The sequence below is a fragment of the Pinus tabuliformis genome, chromosome 6 (assembly GCF_031772625.1).
Source record: "Pinus tabuliformis cultivar Carrire ecotype Pingquan chromosome 6, CPIR1, whole genome shotgun sequence".
Lineage (NCBI taxonomy): Eukaryota > Viridiplantae > Streptophyta > Pinopsida > Pinales > Pinaceae > Pinus > Pinus tabuliformis.
The window spans coordinates 2,096,598,762-2,096,618,929 of record NC_142292.1 but is presented as its reverse complement, the minus strand read 5'-3'; positions in this window follow the sequence as shown (position 1 = coordinate 2,096,618,929).

Below are 20,168 nucleotides of genomic sequence, written 5' to 3'. Positions count from 1 at the left end.
GAGGGCCTTTTTCTACTTGGGCTGTTAGATTAAGATTTTAGGCACAAATCCCAAGAAAAAAAATCTAGATTAAAGATATATCCCATTAACATTATTCTACATGATAAATAAATTATTTCCAACAAATTTTTTTTATGATGGAATACTAATTATTATTATTATTATTGTATTTATAGAAAATAAAAAACAATAATTTGAATTTTTAAAGAAGTGGTTGGTTGTTGGGATTTGGCCTTAAGTGCCTTATCTCCAATAGGGAAATTGGGGTCAAGATGAATCCCTCCCTTAAAGTTGGTTATCTTACGCTTGTGGATTAGGAAAATAGGCTAGAACCCTAGAAGTTGAATTATCCTCTTGTCTAATCAAGACAAGTTATGAAATTAAAGTCCTACTAGAAGCTCCCAAAGGGAAATGTCTTCAACCAAAAGATTGGCTATGGAATGAAATAATATCAAAACCCTTGTTAAGGAACCCTATAGGATATGTACAAACCAAGAGATTTAATGCTTACCTCAAACCATCAAAGGAGAGAGTGAGAAAGCAAACCCTTAAACATCTCCTTCCAAGTGATAAATTTTCCCTTTAATAGATTGATATAATAGTCTTAAATGATCACAATGACACCTTTTGAAAATCAAGAATAATAACCAAGAAAAAGAGACTCCAATATTTGACACTAAAGCTTCATAAAGATAATTGCATTATGCCATAATGATATCTAACAATTCACAACCATTTGGAATGAGAGGAGGCCCTTTCTTATAGATGAGACTCAAAACTCCTTCTCATTATTTTCTCCTTAATTTTTTTTTTTTGTGTGATTCATGGTCCCCGAAGATCAGTAACTGCTACATCCACAAAATATTTGTACCAGGAAAATCTACCTGAAAGGATCACTCTTTATGGCTCAAGCACATAGCCTAACCTTGAGATTGTCAAGAGAATTGAACCTATGACCTCTCAATTGCAGAGGTGCTTTACAACGAGGTCTCGACCAACTGAGCTAACCCTTAGGGCTTATTTTTCCCTTAATTATAACCTAAGGAATCAAAATAAAAGTGACTTGTCATCCACACAACTTTGAGACTAAGTCAAACATAACAATATAATGATTTTACATGCATAAAACTCTCATAAAAGAGGTGAGAAAATCCTCCAAAGGGGGGGGGGGGGGGGGGGGGGAATTCAAAACAACTCTATAAAAACCTCAAATAATGCTCAATGACCTTCAAAATATGCCTCAAATGAAGGGCCACGACCATGCATTAGATCAAGGAACTTCCATGAAGCATGGGGATGACTTTCCAAGTCCAAATATGGGTCATAAAACCCTCAATAAGCAAAGAAACATCAAACCTAGGAGGAGGAAAATTTGCCTTTAGGTTGCAATATTCCTCTTGAAATTCATTATAGAGGCATCTAAAAATATTGAGGAAACTTTATAGTTGAATCATCCTCCAACATCTAGCTCCAAAAGGGGGATCAAACTCATAATAAATGAAGTTAAACCTTTTTTAGGTGGATGCCTTTCCTTTTTGGGCTAATTAGTCTTCAACATATGATTTTGAGTTATCTTTTTAACATCAAATCACTTTAAGTGAGTGCATAATCCAAGTGGCTCCAGAAATAGAAGTGGCCTTGAAATAACTCAAAATTCAAAGTCATCATATGGAAGTGAAACCATGATTAGATCATAGTGCTCATCGCCCTAATTCCAATGATGTGAACTACACTCAAATCTGAGTTCATATGCTTAAGTTATAGCCGGTCAGATTTATGGTCAAACTTGGCCAAGTGGAAATCATTAATGAGGCAAAAATTTGGTGAAGGGATGATGGTCAAAAGAGCGAATTTGTCACCTCCTTAATTCGTCCAGTAACCCTTAAAATCCGGTGGAAATTTTTTAACCTATGGTTCTAAAAAAAATTAAAAAATATACCAATTTGGGCTGGCAGGCTGCCACCCTCGCCAGCCCCCAACGGTCCAAACGGTATAAGAATATTTATGTTGAAAATATTTTAAATAGTGTGGTGAGCAGGCCACCCCAGGTGGACCCGCCTGACCCACTGTCAAATACCACAACGTTGGGAGGCCAATAGGGTTCAAACTTGCTCGACCCTGGTGGGTTGGCCGCCAACGGGCGGCCCCAATTATAATATAACGCTGAAAACCATAAAAAAATGTTTTATATTAAAATAATGTTGTCGAAGCATATTCCATAATGGGGTCCTGTGAGGATTGGACCTTGAGACCACCAGTAACCATCTGCCTTAACACAACGCTGCCAACCAACGGGCCAATGACTCGAATGTTGGTAGCTCCACCATGATTTTTATATAAAGGCCTCAATTCATTTGCCCATGGAACCAGTGGAGGAGCAGAGCGACAGAACCAACATCTTCCAAAGGGGACAAAACCCTGAGAGCGGAATCTTTGGGATGCTAAAAAGATTCCTTTGGGGTCCAAAAGTGCTAGTGTCAACATTTGACAAATTTATAGTCATTTTTATATGGTTTCACGACACGAATCCAATGATGATGTCCGTTTCTGCATCTGAACTCTACATTTTTTTTCCATGACCGAGATTGGAGGTATAAGGGTCATTTATGTAAAGTTGATTGTAATTCATTTATTTGCTTCGATTTAATTAAAGAACGCCTCCCCACTTTGAGCAGGGCCTAGAGACGTAGTCCACATTGGGTGAACTCCATAATCAAATTGTTTGTGTGTCTTTGATCTCATGGTTGCTTTATGATTTCCTCTTTTTTCATGTGTTTAAGTTACTCGGTTAACATGCTCTTTTATATGCATTATGTATGCATCCTTGAATTTAAAAGATCTGGATCAAGTTTGGTATCAGAGCAGGTCTTCTTGATGTGAGTTGCATGAGTGAATGCTAACCAGGAACAAGCTCCAAAGAGGAGAAGGAAAACTTAAATCCTTTGATCCTGAAGCGGGGCGTGCACCATGAAGATGGAACATGTTAGATGAGGGAGCTCTAAAGGAGGAAGAGCGAAATTATCACAAGATCTTCTTCACCATGGCAAAGAAAGTTGACAATTTGTTTGCAGAATATGAGAACATAATCCAGCCTGAGAAGAAAGAACCAAATGACCATGCATCGGTAAATCATGAAGGTGGAAAAGGAGAGCCTCTTGAATCACCCTGTCCATCCTTTAGTGACAATTCTTCTTCTTCTCATCACTCTAACATGCATCATAGGAATACATCTAAGAAGCCATTTCTTAAGCTAGATGTAAAGTTTGATTTGCCCACATATAATGAAGAATGTAATGTAGAGAAACTAAAGAATTGGATTAGATAGATAGAGGTTTATTGTCGGATTCAATAGATCGAGGAAAGATGAGGCAGATATCCAATTAGCATCTCTTCGGTTGAGTGGAACTGCTCTCTTCTAGTGGGAGAGGAAGTTACTAAAGTGGCATCAAAAACTTGGATAATCTCCTTTCTTCTTAGTCCATTTTGTTTCTGCATTAAAAGATCTATTTTATCCTTTGGGTTATCGACAAAAGGATTTAATGGAATGGCAATATTTAAGGCAAGGAAAGGGTCAAAATGTATAAAGCTTCATAAAAGATTTTAGAAAACAAGCATTGAATTTAGGCATTTCACTTGATTCACCTGAAACTGTAACAAAGTATATTGGTGATTTACATAGTTACATCATGCATTCTTTGTTGTTATTTGAGCCTAATACTATTGATGCGGCCAATGTGAAGGAATTCACCTTGAAAGCAAAGGCAAAAATGATAAAGAAGAGCAACCAAAGAAATCATATTTTAAACCTCATAATGGAAAGTTCAAAGGAAAAGGCAAGGGAAAGGACAAGAAGGAAGCTACACCCAAGAATGAGGAAGGAGAAAAACCATCTTGCACGCATTGCAATATTGAAGGCCATGACGATGAACATTATTGGAAGTTACATCCGGAGTTGAAGCCAAAGAGATTTGGTGGGAAGAACAAGCAAAATACAATGGCAACCGCACAACAAGACCTTGGATCTGATTTTGGTGATGAGACACTGATCACAACAGTGGGCATACAAAGTACTCTTTCTCTTCATGTTAGTGAAAATTTTGAATCACATTCAAGTACAAGTTCTTCAAATGAGTCTCTTGTTAGTGAATGAAAAAGGATTGAATTGTTCCACATTAGAGTCATAATGAAACATACTAAAATGGAAACCTTGTTTGATCCAGTCTCATAAGCAAATTTGATTTCAAAATCCTTGGTTAAAAAGTTAGGATTAGAGACCAAGCTTCAGCTGAAACCCTACCCTCTTGGTTGGGTGTGTGATAAAGCCAAATTACATGTAACTAAGCAGTGTAGAGCTAGATTTGCAATTGCATCCAAACTAGTAGATGAGGTTGATCTTGATGTTGTACCCTTGGATATATGTGGTATTGTATTGGGGAGTCCATATTTGTATGACAGGAAAGAATTTTTCTTTCACCATGAAAACAAGTATAATCTCACAAAAGATGAGGTGGAATACATTGTTAGAGATCATCGCGCCAAAATAAGTGGCAGTCTTGTAAGTGCAGGTCAGATGAAGAGATTGATTAGTTACAACAAAGGGTGCATGGTCATGGTTGTGAGAGAAAAAGATGTTGAGACATATGAAGCTTTCCAAGGCTGTGACCCGACTCGTAAAAAGGAATTGTATGAAATTATTTCTAACTATGATGTGATTTTTCAGGAACCAAGTGGGTTACCTCCAAAGCGCAAGATCCAACATGAGATTCACTTGTAGTAGGATGCTTCTTTACCCAACATTGGTATGTACAGGTTATCAGCTATTGAGATGGAGGAGATAAAGAAGCAGGTACATGAATTGATGAACCAAGGGGTCATAAGCCCAAGTTATTTTCCATGTGGCTCACCCATCATCTTGGTGCCAAAAAAGGATGGCACATGGAGGATGTGCATAGAATATAGTGCACTCAACAAAACAACGGTGAAGAATCGGTACCCTCTCCCTCACATTGATGATTTATTAGATCAACTGAAAAATGTTGTCTATTTCACAAAACTAGACTTGTGCGATGGTTATCATCATGTCAGGATTGCAAAAGAGGACGTATGACTGCATTCAAGACGAAATAGGGGTTGTTTGAATGGTTGGTGATGCCATTCAAACTATGAAATTCTCTGGCCACATTCATGAGGGTGATGAATCATATTTTCAGACATTTTCTTGATGATTTTCTACTTGTGTACCTTGGTGACATTCTTTTTTACAGTAGGGCATGGGATGATCATGTGAGTCATGTTAAAAAAGTGCTTGATGTTTTGTAAAAAGAAATGTTTTATGTCAAAATGTCTAAGTGTGAATTTGGTAAGAAATCTTTGGTTTACTTCGGTCACATTGTCGGTGGTGGACAATTGAAAATAGATCCTTCTAAAATTGATGTGATTGTAAAGTGGCCTAAACCAACCAATGTTACATAGGTCTGTAACTTTTTGGGTGTAGTACAATATTGGAGAAGGTTCATTTCCAACTTCTCCATCATTGCATCCCCATTACATGCATTGACGAGTGTGAAGAAAACCTTTTGGTGGGGAGGAAAGCAACTAAAAGCCTTTGATACATTGAAAGAGAAGATCAGTACTGCACCAGTTTTGGCCTTACCTGACCTCCAACACCCTTTTGAGATCAAGATAGATGCTAGTGGATACGCCATGGGAGCAATATTGATGCAGTAGAGGAACCTATATGTTACCATTTAGAGACATTCTCCCAAGTTGTTGTGAACTATCCCACATATGAAAAGGAGTTGTATGCATTGGTTCAAATTGTGAAGAAGTGGAAGCACTATATGATCAGAATGGAGACCATCATTCACATATATCACCTGTTGACCTAGGATGTCATTGATGTCAATATGGAAATATTCTAGATACTAGATGATGATATGAAGCCAAGGGGAAGCAGAACAGATCCATGAAGAGACAAGAGCAAGGCCATCAGGGTAGCTAAGCCATAATATAGAGGAGTTAACAAAGGAGGCATATCAAAGCATATTGCAGAATATCAGAACAAACAGAGGAGGTCTCTTTGAAAGACATTGCCAAGCCAGAGGAGCCACATTGGAGCAAGAGGAGCAATATCAGAAGAGCATTGCATGTAATATATGCCTAAGAAGAACCAAGAAGAGCTATAGGAGGAGCCATATATATATGCCAAAGAATAACAGGGCAACAAGAGGAGAAAACAGAGCCATCAGAGGAGCCAAGAGGAGCAGACAGGGCCATCAGAGGAGCCAAGAGGAGCAGACAGGGCCATCAGAGTAATGGAGGAAGCAGACAGAGCCATCAAAGCAATGGAGGAATCAGATAGAGTTATCAAGAGTAGACAGGGTCATATGCGTGCAATTACACTATCGGGAGCTATCGGAGCAAGAATGCCAAAGGAATACACTATCAGGATCACATATCATATATATGCATGCATTTACACTATCGGAGGCACAGACTTATATATATATATATATATATATATATATATATATATATATATATATATATATATATATATATATATATATATATATATATATATATAGATATATATGGGTCATATACATTATCAGCGACATAAACCCATACATACATGCATTTAACACTATCGGGGGCAGAAAGACTGAGTTTTATGGCAAATACACTATCGGGGCGGAAGACTTAAGTATAGTGGAATACACTATCGAAGCGGAGAAGGTTATGTATATAGGAACATATATACATATATATTGGAGGCAGTGCTAATCGACGGTTCGACTATGCACCATCACCCAAAACCCTCGATTGCGATACATATATATGGACCCGACGATATATATATATATATATATATATATATATCTAGATATATAAACATATGTAGTCTGGGTAGTATTTCATATATATGGTTATATTAAATGGTTATGTATGCCGACCTTAAGTAATTGCAACAGATATATATATATATATATATATATATATATATATATATATAGATAGAATATAATGGACCTGCTGTGCATTATGAAATGTTGTATTATATATTGCGTTCGCCTATCGGACCTTGAAAAGCGCTGATTGCGATAAAGCATGTGGACCCACTTAAAAATTGCAACATGGCTTAATATAATATCGCGTCCGATGGAGGATCATCTGTCACCCATCGACGATGCCATGGTCTCGATGTATAAAGGACCCAAAAGTCTTGAGTGCCGATTGTGATTATATTGCGGACCCGATACAATATAGATCCGAGTGTATTGATTCTTGAAGTCCGCCCTTTAGCCTCTTTGCCTGTTTTTGCTCATATTTCCTGTGTAATTGAATATTTGGCTTACGCGGGGTTTTGAGGCAGAAATACACTAAGGAATGCTCCCAATAGTTCAGTAGGCTGAATCAAGCTGATTGCGATTATGGTTGGGACGTGGCACATCTATTAAACAAAACTGTATCTGTGTATGCCTATTATCATTGGAAAAACGGGGCTCTGTTACAGTTTGAACAGGAAATAGTTTTGCTCTGTGTGTTTGGTCCTCTCTCATGAATGAACATGTCCTGTGAGCATGAAGAGACAGAGGAAGCTACAACGACCGAGAAGCTAGGAAGTTGAAGGGTAAGCCAGTGCAGAGGGAGCTGAAGCGAGTGTTGAGGAAGCCAAAGAGCCAACGAAAAGAGGAAACCGAGAGTAGGAGGAATCAAAAGCGTATACAACAAAAAAATTAGATAATAAGGGGTGTTAAGTATAGTAGCTGTGTTGTCAAAATAACCTGGAGAAACAGAGGCAACAACAGGGTCCAGCAGAACAAAAAAAAGGGCCGAAGGACCAACAGGACAGGAGGCATTCGAAGGGTGAGCTTCTTAGCTAATTGTGTTACCCTATGAAAGAATTAATCAGGTATACAATGTAGTCTGAAGTATAATTCTGTGATGTAATGAATAGAGTTTTATCTAACATTGTTTGAAGGCAAAAGTAGCCAGCAGAGAAACAATCATGCTAAAGCATTCACTGTGACAATAAGAACATATGCTTGAACAGAAAGCAGGTTCTTATGCAGAGTTTAGTGCAGCTATAGTGGACTCACTAAAGCTGTGTGGAGATATGATCAGAGGTCAGCTATTGGATACTCTATGTGGACTGTATGAAGAGTTGTAAAGACTCCTTCATAAGAAGACTGGTTGTCATTGATGTTGTAGCATGGAGACTACAGTGAAGCCATAAACAGACAGAACTTAATAATGAAGAGTCCTGAGAGCAGAACATTACGATCAAATGTGCCTTGACAAGATTGGGTCAGAACCCTTGGGGCTGGTGCCTCAGAAGTAAGTAGGATTGGAGTCCTTGGGGCTAGTGCCTCAGAAGTAAGAAGAATAGAGTCCTTGGGGTTGATGCCTGGGATGTAAGAGGGATTGGAGTCCTTGAATTGGTGCCTTAGAAGTAAGAAGGATAGGTGTCCTTGGGAATGGTATCTCAGGAACTGGAAGGATTGAAGTCCTTGGGAGTTGGTGCTCCTAAGTCCAAGATTGGTGCCTTGGCGAAATAGAGTTGGAGCTCTAGAGGTTGGAGCCTCACAAAAGTCCAAGTTGGTGCTTGGAAACTGATTGCAACCATCTATATATTTTATCTATTTTACTGCAAAGATTATATTAATAAAAGCATTTATTCTTGTTGTTCATCTTGTGTTCTGAATACATATGTTTTAACTGGTAAAACAATAGTCAGAAAAAAGAAATACTGATTCACCCCCCCTCTCAGTATTTCCAACAATTGGTATCGGAGCCAGTACCTTCATTCAAAGCCTAACAACTTGAAGGTTGATCTTTAGAACACAAATGGAAAAGTCAAGGAAGAAAGTCTCCAATCCTCCTAAGGATGTGTCTCCCTCTACTACTAAAATAGAATACAATCAATTTGAGGAGGCTCCAAGGCTCAATGGGAACTTTAATATATGGGAAGCAAGAATGAGGAATTTCTTACAGACTGAAGGCATTGAAATTTGGAAATTAGTGATTTTTGATAGCAGGATGGATGAAGAATCCAAGGAGTACAATGCAAAAGCAATGAAGGCAATCTTGAATGGGCTACCTGATTCTGTAAAGAACAATCTAGGAAAATATTCGTCAGCAAAGGATATATGGGACAAACTTCATGACTTTCACTCAAAAGGAGCATTGACCATGACCATTAGTCAAGAAGATGATGAAAATCTAGAAGGAAATCCAGAACCCATCATAGAAGCTGAACATGAGAATGATGACATCAAGGCTAAAGCAGACCTAGAAGATGAAGAGAATGAAAAATATTTTGTGGAAGAACTCCTTGCTCAACTTATGACTACCATGGAAGATATTAACAATTTGAAAAAGGAAAATGAGGCACTTAAGAAGATATCACTAGTTGGTGACCAAGATCAAACAAGGAAGAAAGTTGACCTCATCAAGCTTCAAGTACAAGAAAAGGATGAAGAGCTTGCCAAGCTTAAGAAGGAATTTCATCAAAGCAAAAGAAAGCATCATGAAGAAGTCATATCCATGACAAATCAATTGAATGAAGCAAAGAATCAGGAAGATATTTTGTCAAGTCAACTTGAACATAGGCACAAGCGCTTGAACAAACTTGAAGAAGAGATTGGTCAGTCCAAGGTAGAGGTCTCCTCTCTCAAAGCTCAACTACAAGAAGCCAGGAAACAAGCATAAGGATCTGAGAAGACAATGGAAGCATTAGAAGTCATAGAAGGATAGGTTGATGAAGTAGGAAAGGAAAGAAACACCATGATTTGTCAACTAAAAGCAAAGGATGAAGAAATATTCAAATTAAAATCTAACATCAAGCTTCTCAAGGCTGAAACTTGTAAAGCTACAATGATCAAGGAAGAAATGGAGAGCAGTCAAGTAAAGAACGAAGAAATCTTCAAAATGAAGTTAGATATCATCTCCCTTAAAATAGAATCAGATGAAGCTACTCGTATCAAGGAAGAAACTGAAAAACAACTTGCTAAGAAGAATAATGAGTGTGAAAAATTGGAAGAAGAGATTGTCTTCCTCAGAACAACGGTTGAAGGGATGAACAAAATCTTGAAGAGCTCTCAGGCCTTGGATGACATGCTCAGCTGTCACAGATGTCCATTTGATAAATAAGGTCTCGGGTATGCAGGTAAATCCTCAAACAAGAATGATAATGCTTCGAACGAAAGGGATGTGAAGAAGCTAAAAAGAAATGGTGATGCTCCCAGTTCTAGCAAAGGCAAGGGGAAAAATCAAGGCTACAATAGAAGAAATATTGCTCCAAGAAGAAATCTTGCTACAAGAAGAAATCCTGCTCCAAGAGGAAATGTAGATGATGTCAAGGATGTGAGAGGAAATAGTTATCATCAAAGGATCTCAAGGCAGAAAGGCTTCAGAAGTACATCAAGGAAATCTCCATCTCCCAGGTACCAAAGTTCATTTTTTGGTTATTGTTATTCTTGTATAAAATTTGGTCACATGGAAAAAGACTGTAAAGCATATCATAAAGATAGATGTTATGGTCCCCAACCATCTCATAGAGATAGATATTATAGTCCCCAACAATCTTCAAGAAACAATTTTGCAAGAAGAAACCATGATTTTTTATTCATGAACAATGTAGAATGCTTCAAGTGTCAAAACATTGGTCATATGGAACGTGATTGTAACTTAACTTGGGCTCTTACACAAGCTAGAACCATGCAAGAGAAGAAAGTTACACAAGTATGGAGAAGAAAGCAAATACAATCCGAAAGTCCCTTGAGCTCTCCAGCCAACAACATATGTCATTGGCCTGAATTTTGACAATCTAAGCATTAGATGGGAAGACTCTGCCAAAAGAGATGATGCATACAGTTAGGGGGAGCCTGTGATTCTTGATCATTATTGCAGAACCTATTAGTGAAAAGGGTCCTGATGACATCCTTATTGAGCTATATTAACAATCATTCTTTGATGAAGATAATTTCTCAGGAATACTCCATTGAAGAACATGATTCTGTAACCATTCTTTGGACTGTTGTTAAATATGCTTTCCACTTAATCTCTAAGTAGTATTTGGAACAACAAAGAATGTCATTTAATACTAAAGAAATAGGGCAAACAACTATGGTGTTGTTATCACAAAAGTTTATGTCTTGAATCAGGGATTTAATGTGAGAACAGATAAATTTTGGACACTAATAGAGGCAATCTTCAAACAAACAGATACATCTAGAATGGAGTTTGAAGTAAGAGCAGTTGGCAGCATATAACAAAACTGAAGCATTGAAAAAAGATACAAATCAACAGAATGATTTTAAAAGACAGTCACAGATTGGATATCTAAATTTGCTAGCAGAAGTAACATGCAGAGATATGTACAAGAACACAAGGAAAAGATGGATCATAGAAAGGAGAATGTTGTGTAGTCAGATATGACTTAAGCTGATACAAATCACTTAGAAAATATAGCAACAGTAAGGCACAACCTCTCACCATTTCATCCAAATGCAATGATGTTGAATACTAGATGGTAGTGACTCAAGGAGAAGCACAGAGACACAAAGGATTTCAGATCTGAAGACAGATAACAAGAACGAAAATTTCAGTGGCATTTCCTATTGATCCGAACTATGAGGGCCTCTCAATTCTGATTGTGGAGATGACAACATGGATTGAAACATAAAAACCTGGACTTGGACACTTGGTGTATGGCTATTTACAATATGATTGAAAGCATTGAAGTAGAGCATCTTTCAGCATTGTTGAAGCCATGATAAGGTAGCTCTGAGACATGAAGAGGGAATAATGTGCAAATTGATGATAAAGCATCAATCCCTCTATCTTGAGTAAAAAGAAGAAGAGCACTATGACAGGGGGAGTCACAGACCCATGAAAATCTACCATTCATGAAGAACAAAAGCGGTTTGATAGGGGGAGTCCCATAGCACTCCTTTGCCATTGATGTCAAAGGGGGAGAGAAGAAGAATATTGCCATCAATAACAAGGGGGGAGATTGTTGACCTAGGTTGTCATTGATGTCAATATGGAAATATTCTAGATACTAGATGATGATATGAAGCCAAGGGGAAGCAAAACAAATCCAAGAAGAGATAGGATCAAGGCCATCATGGTAGCTAAGCCATAAGCTAGAAGAGTTAACAAAGGAGGCATATCAAAGCATATTGCAAAATATCAGAACAAACAGAGGAGGTCTCTTTGAAAGACATTGCCAAGCCAGAGGAGCCACATTGGGGCAAGAGGAGCCATATCTATATATATATAGATATATATATATATATATATATATATATATATATATATGCATGCCAAAGAAGAACAAGGCAACAAGAGGAGCAAACATAGCCATCAGAGGAGCCAAGAGGAGCATATAGAGCCATTGGAGCAATGGAGAAAGCAGACAGAGCTATCGGGAGCAGACAGGGTCATATGCGTGCAATTACACTATCGGGAGCTATCGGAGCAAGAATGCCAAAGGAATACACTATCAGGAGCACATATCATATATATGCATGCATTTACACTATAGGAGGTGTAGACCCTTGTATATATGTGCATTTACACTATTGGAGGCGTAGACTTATATATATATGTGTGTGTGTGTTTATGCTGCTGATAGTATAAATACAGATATATATATATATATATATATATATATATATATATATATATATATATATATATATATATATATATATATATATATAGATATATATATATATATATATATATATATATATATATATATATATATATATATGTATTTACATTATCGGCACCATAAACACACACACACACACACACACACACACACACACATATATATATATATATATATATGGGTCATATACACTATTGGTGGCATAAACCCATACATATATGCATTTAACACTATTGGGGGCAGAAAGACTGAGTTATATGGCAAATACACTATCGGGGCGGAAGACTTAAGTATAGTGGAATACACTATCGGGGCGGAGAAGGTTATGTATATAGGTGCATATATATATATATATATATATATATATATATATATATATATCGGCAACAATGCTAATCGGCAATTCGACTATGCACCATCACCCCAAACCCCCGATTGCGATACATATATGCAGACCTGACGACATATATGTCCGGATATATAAACATATGTAGTCCAGGTAGTATTTCATATATATGGTTATGTATGCGGGCCTTAAACAATTGTAACATACATACATACACACACACGCACATATATATATATATATATATATATATATATATATATATATATATATATATATATATATGGACTCGCTGCGCATTATGAAACGTTATATTATATATCGCATCCGCCTATAAGACCTTGAAAAGCGCTGATTGCGATAAAGAATGTGGACCCGCTTAAACATTGCAACATGGCTTAATATCATATCGCGTCTGGTGGAGGATCGGCTATCAGCCATTGACAATGCCATGGTGTCGATGTATAAAAGACCCCCGGAAGTCTTGAGTGCCGATTGCGATTATACTGTATACCTGATACAATATAGATGCAGGTGTATTGATTCTTGAAGTTCGCCCTTTAGCCTTTTTGCCTGTTTTTGCTCATATTTCTTGTGTAATTGAATATTTGGCTTGCACGGGGTTTGGAGGCAGAAATACACTAAGGAATGCTCCCGATAGTTCAGTAGGCTGAATCAAGCCGATTGCGATTGCGATTGGGACGTGGCACGTCTGTTAAATAAAATTGTCTCTGTGTATGCCTATTATCATTGGAAAAATGGGGCTTTGTTACAGTTTGAACAGGCAGCAGTTTTTCTCTATGTGTTTGGTCCTCTCTCATGAATGAACGTGTCTTGTGATCATGAAGAGACAGAGGAAGCTACAGCAACCGAGAAGCCAGGAAGCCAAAGGGTAAGCCAGTGCATAGGGAGCTAAAGCGAGTGTTGAGGAAGCCAAAGAGCCAACAAAAAGAGGAAACTAAGAGTAGGAGGACAGGACCGTATACAACAACAAAAACAGAGAATAAGGGGTGTTAAGCGTAGTAGTTGTGTCTTCAAAATAAGCTGGAGAAACAGAGGTAGAAGCAAGGTCTAGCAGAACATAAAAAAGGGCCGAAGGACCAACAGGATAGGAGGCATTTGAAGGGTGAGCTTCTCAGCTAATTGTGTTACCTTGTGACAGAATTAATCAATTATACAATGCAGTCTGAAGTATAATTCTCTGATGTAATGAATGGAGTTTTATCTAACATTGTTTGAAGGTAGAAGTAGCCAGCAGAGAAATAGTCATGCTGAAGCATTCATTGTGACAATAAGAACATATGCTTGAATAGAAAGCTGGTTCTTATGCAGAGTTTAGTGTAGCTATCGTGGACTCACTAAAGTTGTGTGGAGATATGATCAGAGGTCAACTATTGGAGACTCTGTGTGGACTGTATGAAGAGTCGTAAAGACTCCTTCATAAGAAGATTGGTTGTCATTGATGTTGTAGCATGGAGACTACAATGAAGCCATAAACAGACAGAACTCAATAATGAAGAGTCCCGAGAGCAGAACATTACGACCAAATGTGCCTTGGCAAGATTGGGTCAGAACCCTTGGGGCTAGTGCCTTAGAAGTAAGTAGGATTGGAGTCCTTGGGGCTGGTACCTCAGAAGTAAGAAGGATAGGAGTCCTTGGGGTTGATGCCTCAGAAGTAAGAGGGATTGGAGTCCTTGAATTGGTTCCTTAGAAGTAAGAAGGATAGGTGTCCTTGGAAATGGTAGCATAGGAACTGGAAGGATTGAAGTCCTTGGGAGTTGGTGCTCCTAAGTCCAAGATTGGTGCCTTGGCGAAATAGTTTTGGAGCTCTGGAGGTTGGAGCCTCACAAAATTTCAACTTGGCAACTGATTGGAACCATCTATATATTGTATCTATTTTACTGCAAAGATTATATTAATAAAAGCATTTATTCTTGTTGTTCATCTTGTGTTCTGAATATATATGTTTTAACTGGTAAAACAATAGTCAGAAAAGAAGTACTGATTCACCCCTCCTCTTAGTATTTCCAACATCACCAGCCCTTGTATTACCTCCAGTCATAGACCAAGATTTAACAAGCACATAATTTTATATGGATGGGATTCCTCCAGCAGCTTCACTTGGTAATAAAATACAAGAAGGGAACCAACAACAAAGTGGCAAATATGCTTTCTTGCCCTCCTATTTATGCATCTATAGTTTTTCAAAATGCTTCTTTGTCTTTTGAAAGTTATGTTGAAAAATATGTTGATGATGATGATTTTAAGGAGATTTATGCAAATCTAACTCATAGATCACAAGTGGATAATTACCATTTGCAGGGAAATTTGTTATACCACCTTAGCAAACTTTGTATCCTCACCAATGAGAGAATACATGTAATCAGAGAGGCACATACCTCTCTTGTGTCTAGTCATTTTGGTGTAGGGAAAACTTTGTGTCATTTGCAGAGGTTTTGTTGATGATGATGATGATGATGGTTAACGTCCACTGAGACCAAATTGGTCTATCGGACCTACAATTTTCTTAATTTTTACTTGTCTGGCTCCTCGTCTTTCTTGGCGAGATTGGTGTTGTAGCTTTCTTTCTTTTCTCTACGGTCTTCCAACTTCCTTTGTCTTGCATCTCCTTCATCTATAGTTTTTCAAAATGCTTCTTTGTCTTTTGAAAGTTATGTTGAAAAATATGTTGATGATGATGATTTTAAGGAGATTTATGCAAAGCTAACTCATAGATCACAAGTGGATAATTACCATTTGCAGGGAAATTTGTTATACCACCTTAGCAAACTTTGTATCCTCACCAATGAGAGAATACATGTAATCAGAGAGGCACATACCTCTCTTGTGTCTAGTCATTTTGGTGTAGGGAAAACTTTGTGTCATTTGCAGAGGTTTTGTTGATGATGATGATGATGATGGTTAACGTCCATTGAGACCAAATTGGTCTATCGGACCTACAATTTTCTTAATTTTTACTTGTCTGGGTCCTCGTCTTTCTTGGCGAGATTGGTGTTGTAGCTTTCTTTCTTTTCTCTACGGTCTTCCAACTTCCTTTGTTATTGGCCTCACATGAAAAATGTTGTGACTAGATATGTAAAGGCATGTGTGTTTTTTTCAGTTAACAAGACCACTAATAGAAAATTGGGGCTCTACACACCACTCCCCATTAGGAGTCATCCATGGGAAAGTGTGTCAATGGATTTTGCAGGCAGTTTGCCTTTGTCTAGGAGAGGTCATGACTATTTGTATGTCATTATGATCGATTTAGAAAAATGTGTGTATTAATGCCTTGTAAAAAGAAGGTCACTGCAGAGTAGACTACTCATATCTTCATCCAATTTGTATGGGTCCACTTTGGGCTGACCACATCCATTATGTCTGATCAAGATTCTTGCTTTCTTGGAGTTTTGGATGAGTTTTTGGAGAAAGATGGACACCAAGTTGAAGAGGATCACAAAATTTCATCCACATAGCGACGAAAAAACAGAGGTTGTCAACTGCATGATGATACACTTACTCCAAGGCTATTGTGGCAAGAATCCGAAGTTATGGTACAAGCAACTTCCCTACGTACAACATGCACACAACTGAGCAATGCATTCATCCACTCAGAGCTCACCATTCATGACATGCTTTGGATATTTGCCAAAAGAACCCTTAGACATGGCATTTGGGAGAGATGAATATTCCAATGGGCAAGATGACAGGGACAAAGTGCATAAATTCATTCAACGAATTCAAATGATTCATCAAGAAATGAAGGAGCAGTTGGAGAAAAGTCAAACTCAATACAAATATCGACATGCTAAGCACAGAGTCAATCACCAGTTCCAGGTTGGAGACAAAGTGTGGCTCCACATCAACAAAGACAAAATGAAAGGGTAAGGAAAGAAGTTGAGACCAATATGATATGGCCCATTCAACATATTAGAGAAGATTGGAGACAATGCTTTTCGTCTTGATTTACCAGCATACATGCAGATGTACTCAGTGGTGAATGTTGAAAACTTGAAGCTTTATGAGCCTCCATTGATCATGGACACCAAAGAGGTTGGATAGGTTCCTACAGTGGATGATTTTTCACCTGAATACTTGGACAAGCTACCATACGACACCATTCATGATAGGAAGACTAGGAATTCACAGCGAGGAGACGTGGAGTATATTCATATTGGTTTCAAGGGAATGCATCCAAGTAATTATTTATGGATGTAACAGGAGAAAGTGAGTGTGGAGTAGGTAAATTCTCATTGCGGACAAAGACAATCCCTCTAGCTCGAGAGATCAGGTCTAGACACAAACAAGACAATCTAATGTAAAATTCCTTAGATTAGAATTGAATAAGAGGGCTTACCTCTTATAACGCTAATCCTCTTGATGGTGATCTTGCTTCCTTGCTCCAGCTTCCTTTCATTTCTCTGTTCAAATACCTGAAACAAACATACAAGAGACAACAACAAACGTGATAGCATAAAATTGAATTCAATCTACTTAAAAGGTCAAGGAATCTTAAGCCATCAAATGAAATATAACACCTAATGTAAGAAATAAACCATTAGTTGTATTAAATAAAATTTAGAAGGAAAAACAACTGAAGCCTTGACGTTGCAGGTCTACTTCGGCATATTTGGGTTCCCACACCACTGCTAGCATCTCATGGTTAGCCTCAACAATGGAAGTTTAAGGCTTATTCCTTTTAGTTCCAAACCAAACACACTACACACCTATTCTCCTTTCACAAACATAAACTAGAAGACCAAAGCTATTAATATCTTTCTGGTTATTCAAGCTCCAAAAAAGACTAGTTCAGCTTGGAAAAGGAGGAGTTTATATAGATTTGATAGAGGAAAGATGGATCCTATTATGATGGGAGAGGCCTTATCTCTTTGGTTTGTTCCATTCTAATATGGGAAAGGAACCCAAACAAACTCTCTCATCTCTATCCAACTGAACCATTTACCAGACTTCTGTTCACGAAGCTTCTAGACCTGGAAGCTTCGACTCGAGGGTCAGTGCAAGTGATGAATGGCTCACTTGCATCGTTCGACGTTAGGCTTGGTTTTAAACTCTGCAAAATCGGCATAGAGGAGGAATTGAGCACTAGCGTTGGTCTTGAAAATTAGGTTTGAAGGAAGATTCTTGGGAAACTATGCAAGAGGGAAATGTTCTGCAGATGAAGAGGGATGTAAAGGCATGCTCTTCATGATGGGAAATCATATGGGGTTCATTGTAGATGTCCTCCAGGATCGAGGAACAGGGAGTACAAGGACAATAACAAAACGCTGTGTAACAGATGCCCCCAAAAGCATGAAGGCCGAACTAGAGTGAGGGGTGAAATGCTTTACAAGTAGATGCATGGAACTGGAGACTATCGTCGGAAAACCTGCAAGCAAGCATAGATATATATACATCACTGAAATATCCGATAAATGATTCATGAATCGTGGTATAGACACATCCATCCAGAAAGAGATCATGTAAATGGATCCAAGGTATGGACGCAACCATCCAACAAGGAGGATCATATCAAACCCAAGGTATGGTCGCAACCATCCAATAATGAGCAGGATCACATATAACAAATCATGGTATGGTCGTAGCCATCCATATGAAAGAGACATGTATATAAGCATGATCATGTCACATTGCCTTGCAACTTGGACTTTTGTAAGATGAGCCTAGGGTCTTGCGTTCCAACACGGCCCGATCAAAGTAAAAATTCTAACATGTGAATAGATGTGTTAAAGTCAAACATGCTAGAAAGTCGCTTGATTACCAATCAATGATGTGAACCGTTAACAAGCGCGAGATAAACCACCAATAATGACAATGGCTCTCAAGGTACCAGCAGCACAATCCACATAATTTGAATAAGGAAATGAAGTCTAACACCTGTGAAATCACCCTATCAAAAGCCAATTATGTGAACTTGTCATCGGGTGCGAAGAACTTGCCATTAGGGCACACGAGCTCTAATGTACTGGAAGGGAGTCTCTCGGCCAACTTCCCGGATAATGAGCTGAAGTTGATAGGAAGTGACCTTGTCGAAGGAGGACCATGATGTATCCCACATCATCGACATGAGACAAAGGGATGCAATGATTATGGATGATACAGCGAATCAGGAATGGGTGTAACTACAAAAGGATAACTCTTGAAAATATTGGCGACACGACTCTGGAGTTTGGTAGATTTTGGATCCATAAGATTGGAGACCGTGATGACGAGGAAAAGATAAAATGGAAAGGAAAAAATAAATGAACCAACCCAGGAAGGTCAATGATGAAGTGAGGATATTCCAACCTGAAACAAAGCAGAAGAGTGTCATGTTCAAGAGTGACTAGCTACCGACACAACTGTTAGAAATTTCCCATTTTCCCCCACCATTTCTGGCAGGTACCCCAATTATTTTTTATGGCAAGCTTGAATGGAATAACATATGCTTGCACTGTAAGTCCATCCATCGGATGAATCTGACCTAGTAAGATTAATGAGCCCTAGGAAGGAGAAGCTCCTGTTTGTCATGGTGATGAATCCAATGTCGTTTAATCTTTTAACGAGTTTGATTGATTCGAATTGGATCCTAGAACACTCTCTAAGTTTTCATGAACTCCTAAAAATCATGCCAAAGTTTCAAAGTCTTATAAAAGTCAAGCTTATCAGAGATATCCTCATGAAAATGGAAATTTGTGATCAGTGCAGAGCAACGAGGACCCTTGGTCAAGCGCACAGATCGTTGGCCCATGGTAACACGCGCTAGTGCAAATTGGAAAAACCAGAGGTTAATTCGAGCAATGGGGGCAGTTTCTGATATGTAATTAGTGACGAACCCCTCGCATATCGTAGGGCAAACCCCTCAAAGAAGGATAAGCCCCAAGCACCCGGACCCGAAATGTTATAAAACGCGGAAAATGATGCTTCAGTTCTAACGGAGCGGGATTCCACAAAACCAGCAGAATTTCAACCGAGTTCCGCTCGATGCCATACAACGGGTGCCATGCATCTGGTGGAAGAGAGAGAAAACCACTCACATTGGATGGGTAACCATTTTTCTACTTAGCTGCCCAATATGAACGATGACTATATGATCTGGGACCCCCAGATCGACAGGGGAGACGCGATCTGATGGATGAC